Source organism: Myotis daubentonii, chromosome 7, assembly GCF_963259705.1.
Source record: "Myotis daubentonii chromosome 7, mMyoDau2.1, whole genome shotgun sequence".
NCBI lineage: Eukaryota > Metazoa > Chordata > Mammalia > Chiroptera > Vespertilionidae > Myotis > Myotis daubentonii.
The window spans coordinates 64,377,489-64,387,372 of record NC_081846.1 but is presented as its reverse complement, the minus strand read 5'-3'; the positions used below and the strand labels follow the sequence as shown (position 1 = coordinate 64,387,372).

At 39.5% G+C, this 9,884-nt stretch overlaps 1 long non-coding RNA gene across 1 annotated transcript; it reads right to left on the bottom strand.

The window, feature by feature from the left end:
• Window positions 1-621: 621 nt before the first annotated feature.
• On the bottom strand, window positions 622-9,460 carry LOC132237991 (uncharacterized). The gene is made up of 4 exons (XR_009453709.1): window positions 9,375-9,460; window positions 1,779-1,859; window positions 1,028-1,103; window positions 622-715 (listed from the first exon to the last, which is right to left on the bottom strand). It is a non-coding gene; the product is annotated as an uncharacterized LOC132237991 (long non-coding RNA).
• Window positions 9,461-9,884: the final 424 nt, after the last annotated feature.

Sequence of the window (9,884 nt, the reverse complement as noted above, 5' to 3'; positions counted from 1 at the left end):
AACAATGAAAAGCTAGGGAAGAGGCATGGGACAGATTCTCTCTCTCCATCAGTTCTCAGATGGAACATACCCTTCTAACACCTTGGTCTTGGACTTCCAGCGTCCAGAGCTATGAGACAATAAATTTCTATTGTTTTAGCCACTCAGTCTGGGATACTCTGTTACTGCAAACTAATACACCTGTTTTATGAATATGGGATTATATTGTACAAAATCTTTTATCACTTAAGGTCATGAACATCTTGGTAGGTAGTGTATTTTAAATGAGGGCATCGTCTCACTGTGGTGGGCAATGTGGAATATGGGCTGGAGCTGCTCAAGGACCCTTTCCACAGGTCAGGATTAGATCTGGGAAGCAGTAGATGTCATGGAGTAGTTCCAGTATGGGAAATGGACAAACGGGGTGCTGGCATGGCAGGTGGGGACTCGGTAGCCCCTTACACTTTTACTCATACAGTCCTTCACATAGCACACAGAATTTACTCAATGAGAAAAATGATTCCCTCACACTTGATAACACATCATAAGCACTAGCAGGACAGGTAGGACCCTGATAAGTTTTATTTTAGGGGGAAAAACAAACAAGCCAAACACATGTACAGACTTCAGTAGCTTTTATGCTCCAGGAATTCCTCTAATTTTCTGCTGCTTCAAGTAAAAGCAGCCAAGGACAGAATGCAATAGTCCAATGTTGAAGATGCTGTAGTCTCTTGACCTGGGGAAATGGAAACCTGATGTAAGTGAATGTTTTCAAAATGGGTGTGGGTGTGCAGGGAGTGGAGTTGGTATGGCTTATTTTCCCAAGGAAAATGGTAATATCTATGCTAGTTTCTTCTAACCATATTTTCATGGTGTCTAAATAATGATCAAATTTTGCGTGTATTCTAGGCCACATCAAATAAAACGCTGCTCTCGGGGCATTTTCTATGCCTGCTAGGTCCAGCCTTCCAAAAGGTTTAAAAGTTTATACAGAAAGTTACATGCCAGGAATTCTCCACATATTCATGCCATTCTTGGAGTGACTTACCCATGAAATGAAGCAGCAATGGAAGTCTAGGCAAATATTGCTTCCTTTTAAGGTCACTGGTGCAAAGCAGAGCATACTGAGTATGGAGATTGAAATAGGAAAGTTATTTAGAGAGAAACATTATGGTTATTTTGCTTGTCTATCAGGTAATATTTTATTTTGCCCCCAAATGGTAGGAATTTGATCCTATTGAATTATCAGCAAAATATGAGCGTATCTAAGAATATTCCCAACTCAAGTTATATTTCTTAAGTTACTGTTTAATTATTTTGACATTTATGCCAACTCTACTTACTTTTAAGCTTTAAATTTATTTTATCTTTTAATTTTTTCTAAATCCAAGTATAACTTTAGGCCATAATAATTGCGTTATTAGTAGAATATGTCCATTACTGGTCAATCTTTCATTTAAGATATTTAAAAATATTTTCTGAATTGTCAGATACAATTTCTGTGATAGTGTATACTTGGCCACCTGACCAGAATTAAATTAAATTAGATAATTATGCTTAACTAAACTATAGCCTCCTTTTAAAAGTGATAACATTATTTCTTTTTTAAAATGTGTCAGGTATTGTGAGTGGGAAATTATTTTATGGACCTTCAGACTGACGCTTTTGGTTTCTGGGCTATAGATCTGGTTTTTCATAGGGAAAAGGAGAAAGTTGATTTCCTAACAAGGAGAATAGTGCCAAGAGGCTAAGTAAATAGAACCAAACTAAATCTTTTTCAGCCTAAAAGTTTTTAAAACCTGGGTTTATGTTCAGGGGCTCAGGCTCATTCCATTGTTGATTTCAGTGTCTTCTAGGACCTTGTTCTTCTCTTTATTCAACTGCACATATGGGGAAAGGGAGAAAATGTGAAGAAGGCATATACATTAATAACTGCATTGCCCCAGATCTGATGCATGCCATTGTTACATTAATTTCATTGGCTGGAACTTAGTCCAATGATTCCATCCAACTGCAAGGAAGGTTGGGAAATGTAGTGTGGTGGCTGGGCCAGAAAAAAGAGAACTCTGCTTCAATATGCAATAAGTTTTCAAGTAGATATAAAGAAATAAAATGGGCTTGATGTTAAAAACAATATAAAACGTTTAATATTTGATTGTTATTGTTATGAATACCAAGTCTCTTTGTACCACAAATTCATTCATTTATTCAAAAAGTATTTATTGAGTTTCCATTATGTGCCACTTTGCTGGACAAAGGTAGTAAGTACAGTGGTGAGCCATAGTCCCTGCAGTCATCAGGTTAACAGTTTAGTGGCAGAGACACACTAATTAATGTGAAATGTAAAATATCTAGATGTACTTTTGTAATAGTTCTGGGCATACAGTGGCACATAAAAAATGTTTACTCAATTTCCTTTCAAGTCTGTCTTTGTCATATCTCATAATAATTTCTTAGCTGTTTAATTTCATATATTTTTATCCTCCAGATATAATAATTTCAGAGTATCTTGGATGATTGTCATTCCCTAGAGAGAGTGGAAATGGAGGGTTATCTTTATTCAGCATTGGATTTGAGCCAATTCCATAATTTTATAATTTTATACCCTTTGATAAGAGTTTTTAAATGAAGATCCTTATATCACCTTCTTTTTATACTCTTACCATGAAGATATAAAAAATGTTCCTACTTGCAATTTGGGCCTTTCCTCTCCCAAAACTACCTTGGGAAGTGGGTGGTGAATAACTCTAACTACCTGGGACAGCCTAATAGAGGGTCTGGCAGAGACGTGGCAAGAAATAAACCTGTCTGGGAATGGGCCGATTGGCCTTCCATCCCAGGACAGGCTATCAGAAGCCTAATGTGGCAGAGTCTGTCCCAGGCACAATCAGCTACAGCCTCTTTAGGAGAGGTTGTCTTAAGGAATGTTCCAGCATGAGAAGGGATTCAAGGGCATTTTTTTTTTTTCCCCACAGCCTGTGACTATACTACATGATTTCACTATCAGAACAAGGAAGACTATATTAGGCAAGTTTAGAAATGTTCTAATGATTCAAGTATCTCATGCCTTTTATTTTTGGAGGCTCATAGATATGAGAAGGCAACCTTCTGTAACTATGTCATAAGGGAAAGGTTGCCTTTTCTCACAGACCCTTCCTGATGTGCCTGTTTCCCCAAGGGCTGAGGTGGTTGAGTGTGAGAGTGGAGGCAGCTGTAATCTAGACTTCAAAATTCACTGAAGAGCTACAGGTCTCATTTGACTCTACTTGATCTCTTTGGATGCCCCAGCAGCCTGAAGGCAAAATTGAAATCTATGGAGATTGCCCGAGATTCTTCTCTCCAGGACTAACTGAGAATTTAAATTTACAGCCACCCTTCAAGAAGGAAAATAAACCCAAGGGCCTTTGATATTTGTGTGTACAATTGTAACCATCGTGAAATTAGGAAACAACTTGAACATTTCTTGAATATTCAGAATTCAGTAACCCCAAGCGCTGCTGATGCTCATAGCGGACAGAGTACAAACAAAATAGCCCAACCTTAGAAAAAAGAACTGTGCACAAACGACCTCAGATGGTGCTCCCCCCACCTCCTATTTTTTTTTTCAGAAAAGAAGCCAGAAATGATTGAAACTCTAGTCTATTAACATTTCATCAGAAGCTTTCCTCTCTGCCATATGGGAAATGTTTATAAAAAGACGCCAGTCCATAAGGAATGTGATAGACTGTCTGAGGAATATTAAAGATGATAAGACCACGTCTGGTATTAATTGAAACATTTTAGAGATATACCTCATCTCTAAAGAAATAATTTATTTCTGTAGCTTCTTGAGTTGAAGCTTTGTTACAATTATGGGTGCGCGCGCGCACACACACACACACACACACACACACACACACACACACTATATTTATTTAAGTGATGAAAATGGAAAATTAAGTACCTGGGGTGTTTGAAAGATGTTTCCAATAAAAATTTTACATTTCTTAAGTATTTGGGGAAAACCAATCACATAATCACATAATACTGGAACAATATAATGGTTGTCAATTTGCAACTACTTCTGTCAGAAAAATGATAAATCTTTCCTATTGGAATTTTTCTGTTGACAGAAGGGATTCCCTATTTTCTATTTGTGAAGAGAAGCTGCTTTTGAAATTTAAAGTAAAATTTAGATAAAGCCCTTATGAGACTGAAGATACTAAATGTTATTTGGAATAAATATAGTTACTGTGCTTGTTCAAACATAGAATATGATAACATACTAGAGTCCTGATGCCTGAAATTCATGCAAGGGGCTTGGCCCTCGCAGCCCTGGCTTCATCTAGAAGGTCGTTAGGCAGTCTGGTCTAATGAGCATATTACACTTTTATTATTATAGATTTTCCCAATATTTCTGGGCCCTTAAAGTTGAATTTTCTCAGACTATAGATCATTATCATCATCACCAATTGGCACATAAAGGGAAAAATAGTGGAGGACGAATAGATACCTTGTTATTTTTTCTGTTCTTAACATTTTCTGTAGCAGAATTGACTCCTCTTTGGATTCTTGAATGGTTTCTCTTTTTTGGAGACACCCATTACATGGTTTTCATCTTACTTACAGATTTTGTTATTCAGGTGGTTTTAGGAATTTGTTTGCTATAGCTATTCTTAGTAGATGAGAGTTGTTCATGACTCTGTAGTAGATCATAGAAAATTAATTCTGACATGCTCTATGGTTTGTGTATGTATATAAGTGTGTCCCAAAAAGTGTATACATACTTTGAATGATTATAAAGTCAGTGTTTATTAGCATACTTAATTTTCAAAATTTAAAAGAATCTACAGAAATGAATAAATTTTTTTGTCAATGCCTGTTTTCAAACTGATGACCATTCTGGTTCAGGAACTGCTGATAACGTGAAGCAATAGAATCACAAACATCAAGGATAATTTCATCTGGTATTTGTGCATATTCTCATTCAATAGCTGCCCTCAATTCATTGACTGCTATTGGTTTTGTACTGTAAACTTTATCTTTTATGTATCTATAAAAAAAGTCTAGTGGATAAATTTTCTTTGTTTAAAGCTTAGTCTGACTTCACCCATTATTTAAAATTAGTTAAACCTTAAAAGGAGTAAAAATTAAGTGAATTAAAAGCTGTTAGAGTGTGAATGCATTTTTTGGGACACGCTGTATGTATGTAACATGTGTGTGTGTATATATGTATATATTGTATGTATGTGCAATTTCCATGGGCTAAATCCCAGAAGTAGAAGATTCAATTTTTATTCAGTGATGTTTAGTGTCTGCCATTAAATCTTCTGATTTATAATTTTTTTGTATGTAAGTCAAAAATATTTATTCAAGATTATAAAGCTTTTTATCAAATGCTCCAGTAGGTAGGCTTTCTACTTACCTGGTTAGTCATCTGAAAATCTTATCAGGAAGATCATCTATCATAAACTCTGCTCATGACCTAGAATATGAAATGTGTCCCTCCATCTGGCACTCCCCTTCCCTCAGACTCAGGTAGCATTGTCCATTTTCAATCAGCTTCTTGAAGTGGGGGTGGGGAGCTGTGGAGCCTGGATTGAGAGCTGAAGCCTTGGTTTTGAGAATTGCATCAATGTTTTTAGTACTTTTATATTTTAGAAAACTCACTTACTATCTATTTTTGTCACTTAATTTCTTCATCTTTCCATAAATGATGTACAATGACAATCTCCTGTACATAATTTCATCAGAAATAAATGAAAAATAAAGGTAGTAAAATTACTTTCTTATAAAGTTCTCAAGAGATGCTAGATTTGTTTTGAAATTTAAAATCACATAATCCACCTGCCCCATTTTTCAGTTCTTATTCATTCAGCAGAGATATATTGTCTCTCTACTCAGTGTCAGATCCTTAATAAAAACTGGGGTATAACGCTCACTTTACACCTAGAGCTAATAGTCTAGTGGGAAATCTGACTTAAAAATACATTAATAAGTATGTACTCATGCTTGGTGATAAAAGCTGAAGTGGAAGAATACTTGTTTCTAAGAGAAGGTGTAATGGAGATTGAATTTGTATTATCAATCAGAGAAGCCCTGTTTGAAGAATTGATACCTCATTTGATGTTGGATTATAAGGAAAAGCTAGGCAGGTGGAGAGGGCGTCAAAATGTCTTCCCAGTAGAGGAAACGCCATGAGCTGTGACTTGGGGGTGGGAAACAAGGCTAGAAGCTGAAGGGAATGAGTGATAGTCAGTGTGAACTAATATAAATTCAAAGTAAACATCATTACATAAAAGGGTACGGTCTTTTTTTTTTTTTTTTTTAGTTTTATTCATTTCAAAGGGGCCGGATCCGGCCCTCGGGCTGTAGTTTGCCCACGGCTGGGCTAGACCATATTAAAGATTTGCATCTTGTTGCAGACTTGGTTGGGGGCCATTAAAATGTCTGGAACTGGTGAGAGGCATGAGGTGATTTATGTTTTAGAGTGTAAACCCAAAATATAAGTCATATCATCAGCCATACATCTAATACCCCTTTCAGGAGCTTGAAGATTTGTAAAAATGTAGATACTTATCATAAACTAGTGGCCTGGTGCATGAAATTCATGCACATTAAAAGGGGATTAATTAGAGTAAATATTTTAATATTGCTATTTACCCTTTCTCTATAATAGAAGTGTCAGAGATGAAAGAAAATTAGTAAAATGTATATGAAAATCTCCCTCCTTTCAGAGTCTGGGGCACGCTGCAGGACCCAGAGTCAAGTCCCCGCCCACCTGCGGCACCTCAAAATTGCACGAGACCCATACCCAGCCAGCCCCATCCCATTGGGTGAGATCCAGACTGGGCAGGCCCCACCCTTATCAAGCTCTGCCAGGTAGGGGGTGCAACCTCAGAGCCCCTGTTAATCCCCCCCAGGCAGGGGGCTCAGCCTCAGGTCCCCTGGCCTGGAGCTGGGCAGGGAGACGCAGCCTCAGGTCCCCCGTCAAGCCCCGCCAGTTGGTGGGTGCAGTCTCAGGTACCCCGTGAAGCCCTGCCAGGTGGGGGGGCATGATCTGAGATCCCCCATCATGCCTTGCTGGGTGGGGGGGTGCAGCCTCAGGTCCTCCATCAAAGCCCGCTGGGCAGGGGGCGTGGCCTGAGGTCTCCAGCCCAGCACCAGGGTGGGGGCGCACCTTGAGGTCCCTCGTCAAGCCCACCAGTTGGGGGGCACAGCCTGAGGTCCCCAGTCAAGCCCCACCGGGCGGGGGGCGCAGCCTCAGGTCCCTGCTGATTGCTTGTTAAGGCTCTTTACGGGAACTCGGCCTCTGCTGTGGGTGCAGCCATCTTGTGTTACGGAAACCCCACCTCCGTTGTGGGTGCCGCCATCTTTGTGACAATTTGCATATTCCCTCTTTATTAGATAGGCTATTTAAAAATTTACAAAAGTAAGGCAGCAGAGTAGTGCAGCGGAAGCGTGCTGGGCCCATAAAAATTTACAAAAGTATGCAAAGAAAGGCAAAATTCATTGTGAATCCCTTAACATTTAGGTGAACTTTCACATGGTATACAATTTTATATTCACAAGATCAAACTATATTGCTTTGTCTTCCAATGACCTTAATAAATGTTCAACAACATAGCGGGGTCATCATGTCAGCAGTGAAGTATGCTTGATGGATGCTTAGTTGTCCATTGTAGTCAATTACACGAATTGCCTTAATCCTCTATTGATGACTTTTAGCTGCTTCTGCTTTTTACTAACACAATGATGTGCTGGGGCATCCTTTTCCATCGGCATCCTTCATTATCTCATTAAGGCAAATGTTGAAAAGGAAAAATGTTGGATTAAAGAATTTGTACATTTTACAATTCATGTATATTGTCAATCATCTGGAATTTACTTTAAATAAACATGTGAAGCAGAATCAGGATTATTTTTCTTAAATGAATAGCCAGTTGTCTTATTCACTGAAAGCACAGGATGGGATTTTAAAGCAACAGAAACACCAAGTTTACTCTTTGCAAACTTAAGGCTGGTTCCTCTCACTTCTTCGTTTTCTCTGTGTGCAAGTCATTTTCTCTTAGAGGACTGGAAACTCCTTTTAGTGATAGAAACATTTGCCTTGGGCCACACCAAGCTCCCGTTCCAGCGGGGCTCCTCACTTAGCTATAGGACCAAAGATAATGGGCTGTTTCAGTGGCTATACTTTATCTTTAAAATATTTTAGTGTGGATGACAACGTGTGAGTGAGTGGGCATAGCTTATTTTAATCCATGCCTAGTTAATATTTGAAGTATAGCAATCCAGAGTATCCACCAGAAAGGTGCTTAGTTAGCATGTGGAAGGGTTTAGTCAGTATGGCACTTTCTGAGGGCCTGAGGTATAAACCTTCAACTACTGCTATCTCCATCTACATTAGACAGTTTTCAATTAACATAGGAACTGCCGGAGATTAGATTTCCTTGGTGAAATGTGTAGCGCACCAGATACGTGTTGGTTAGAAATATTGCATAGGCCACTGGCTTTTCCACCGTCCATGTAAAATTAAAGGAATGCTGCCTCCTGTCCTTCTCTGTGCCTGCTATTTTTCAACTCCGGTGTATCCGATTTCAACAGAAGCTCAACTTCTATGGGACTGACTCGCCACCTGCCCCAAGTGGCTCTTTCATGCAAAGTCCACTTTGGTCTAAGGGGCACGGGGCTGGGGCAGGACTGAGCTTCCAAGGACAGATTTTTATAATGGCTTCTGTACCTGCTTGATAATAACTGTTTGGAAGTATTGCTGAATCTGGACCAGCTTTCTCTGTGGTATACAGTGACCTGGAATAAGATTGTGGGAGAGTAGAAGGCCTGCCGTCTTCCAGATACACCCCAGAAAGAATTTCCTAGTTGTGCAGGCCAATTCACAATACTAGGAAAGTCTTAGAAGCCACATTTCCCCTCGTTTTATATAAATGTTCAGCCAGGGGACTTTCAGTGACTCAGAACTGCTGGGCCCCCTTGGGCAACTTCTGGGCTAAATCGTTGGTAAAAAAACGGACTCAATGCCCCTACCTTTTTAAAAATTAAAAGCCCATACCAAAAACAAGGCAGGTAGTACAATATTGCTACAGTTTTTCTTGGGTAGATGAGGAGGTTGTCAAAGTACAAATGCTTAAGAAAACTCTTCTTTAAGCTTCTTTGTTCCCTCTCTTCAGTCTCATTTCCCCTCCCCCACCCGCAGGTTTTCCATTTACTGTTTTTTTTCCTTTCCATTTCCCCACTTTTATAAGGCTTCTCAAATCCCACTTATCTGTGGTCCACACCCTTGCAGCAAAACAAAATTGTTGCCTCCATACGCCCCTTGGCAGAGCTTTTCTTGTTATAAAGGAGGAAGCTGGATCCATTCCATTTATAAGCCCATGGGCAAAGTTTCAGAAGGGCGGTACCTTCCTTCCCCAAGGCCTCTCCTCCGAATCCTGGTCGGGGCTGCTTGATCCACCAAAGTTCACTGGCCTTGCCTCCGCACATCTTCGGGCAACTTGTGGCCGTGCTGAAACAGAATAGGACAAATGTGTAAGCAGGGTGTATCCCAGGGAGAGGAGGTGTTTCCAGAGCACGTGTGAGTCTGCATTCCGTTTTCTTCAGAGTGGTGTCAATATCAAGTGTGAAAAGACATTTTGGATCATGTTTACAGGGCCCTTGGACATACTGTTTTAGAGGTCTGAGCTGAGCTATTGTTCAAGTCTCTTGATTAGCACACAGAGGCCACGCCAGTGCAGGGCCGCCTTAGTGCAGGTCTGTAGAGAGCTGGCAGAGGGCTCACAAACCCCTTCTAGTTGCCTCATCTGGAAGATGAGTTTAATAACAATACTTACCTTGCAGGATGGTTGTGAAATACAAATGAGATAATATACATAAAATATCTGGTAAGAATGAATAAATATTGGTTATCATCC